This window comes from Trichechus manatus, unplaced genomic scaffold, assembly GCF_000243295.1.
Source record: "Trichechus manatus latirostris isolate Lorelei unplaced genomic scaffold, TriManLat1.0 scaffold00125, whole genome shotgun sequence".
NCBI lineage: Eukaryota > Metazoa > Chordata > Mammalia > Sirenia > Trichechidae > Trichechus > Trichechus manatus.
The window spans coordinates 3,255,458-3,257,857 of NW_004444061.1; positions in this window are offsets into that span (position 1 = coordinate 3,255,458).

Consider the following 2,400-nt stretch of genomic DNA (forward strand, 5'->3'; position numbering starts at 1 on the left):
GTTTGGGATAATCTTCGTCAGGTTTCTTTCATGTGTGAGCTATAAGATTGGAAGAATTTTTCACTTTTCAAACCATGTTTCTCCTCCATTCTCCACATACTTCCAAGGCTGGGAGCTGTAGGAACCATTTATATTGGACACCATCTTTAGACCTTCATGCAGGATGAGTAAGCATAGTGGGTGATATTCCTAGAAGTCATTCCTGCACAGAACTACTAGCCATAACTTAATCTTACATAGAAGTGACTACACATCACGTAAATGTATCCCATTAAACCAGAACTAAATGTATCCCCAACACAAATGACTATTATTAACATCCCCAGAAAGTTTGGGGCCACTCCTAATCCTTCCAATGTGAAAGCAAGAATGATGGGGGTTCAGAATGAAAAGTGAGGGTTGTGTCAGCTGATTGAAATAATTTAACGAAAGTATATGGCTATGTAAATATGTTACTTTTATAAATTTTAAAAAAGTATGTGGCTATCACAGTCTCTCACAGAACCTTGGAAGGGGCCCTTGTGAGTGGGGCCATGAGGTTTAAGCTTATGAAAGTGAAAGAAAATCTGCCTCCCGTGGCACCTTTTTAAAGAGTACATAAAACCAAAAAACCAAACCCATTGCCGTCAAGTCGATCCCGACACATAGCGACCCTGTGGGACAGAGTAGAACTGCCCCATAGGGTTTCCAAGGAGCAGCTGGTGGATTCAAACTGCCCATCTTTTGGTAAGCAGCAGTAGCTCTTAACCACTGCACCACCAGGGCCCATAGAGTACATGGCAGGATTAAATGAGTTAATTCATGAAACTGCATGCTCCCAGCACAAAGTTAAATTCTCAAGAAATGTTATTTATTAATAATATCAATCTGTATTGCAATTGCACTTTTACTTGTCTCTGTCTAAACAGGTTGTGAACTTCCTCAGAGTAAGGACAGTGTCTTTTTCACCGCAGTATTTCCAGCATCTACCACAGTTCCCGATAGGCATCATTGTCAGTAAGTTATACAACTAAAATTTTCCATGTAATCTTACATTGATAATAATAATAATATAAAAATAGCTGATATTTATTGAAAGCCTATTTGTGATAAATTTTTACATAAACCTAATCTTTATGATATCCTTGCAATATCAGTGTTGTTGTCTTTTATTGACAGAATATAACAGGAAATCAGGTGGCAAAGGAGAAATGTTGTTTGCAGAGTCCCAACCCCACGCATCACAGAGCAAGGATACAGAGAGGTGGCTTTGAAGCTCAGAGACAATAGGTAAATGACCAGCATATCCTATCTCCCTATATCAAAGAAACTCAGAGAGATTTGGAGCTAGGAAGAGTGGTAGAAACTACCTGGTCTGATCTTCTTACTTTTCAATGAGAAAACTTAGCCTCAAAGGGATTAATTGCCTTGTAAAAAAGGTTACAGTCTTTGTAAGTACCAGAGACAGGACAGGAATCTAAGCATTTTCCTTCTGCCTTGCACTTAAATTCTCAGTATTCAATGCTGTTTCTGAGGACAATAAACCAATTAATAGACAGTGTTCTCAAAGATGCAAAAGATGAAAAGCTTATAAAATGGGCAATTCTTATATCCTGCCTAGATCAAAATAAAAATAATCACCGCCTGATGACTTTATTTTGTATGGGAGCAAACTCTGAGATTTTATGAAATAGATAATAACATGTCCCCTAGATTGTTTCTCTCAAATCCCATGCTTTTTGTCTGGAGCTGAGTAGGACTCGGTTTGATATTAAGCGACTGTTGGGACTGATTAATGATTCTAGTGTAATTGTAAATTTTTTTGAGACTATCCATTTGATAATTTAGTTGTACGCTTTGATTCTCAGATATAAAATTCCAGAGAGAGACTGCATAGTGCAAAGAGTGTTGAAGCAACACTGTAGCCTGCTTCCTCATTCCTTAATCTCAAAGGACTCTGTGCTAATTGCATTGCTGTGGACACACCATTGTTAGTCAGGGCAGAGAGAACTACCTGATGAACAACCAAGCTGCAGCAATATCTCCTCTGTTCTTCAGAGTCAAGCCAAATCAAGGGTCTTTGTGAATCACAGTCTCTTTGAGTAGACTAGATTCGTTCAATGCTGAAGGTCTGTGGAAAGCTACATTTTATAAGTTTTTCTTTGGTTGAAAGCTATTGAATAAAGACACCTACACTTCAAACCCTTTTTAATTCATTTCATGTAAATTGAAAAAATTCCACAGTATATTGAAATACTACAAAATGTTTTTGTCTTTGGTAGTGGCATTTCAAGGATTTACTGACTAACACTGCACATGCTTTTGTTTGGGGATTTTGTTCTTTGATTCACTGATGTCAAAGTCTTTTGTCCAATTTACACAATAAGAGCTGGCTTGACTTTTCTTTTCAATTGTTTAAAA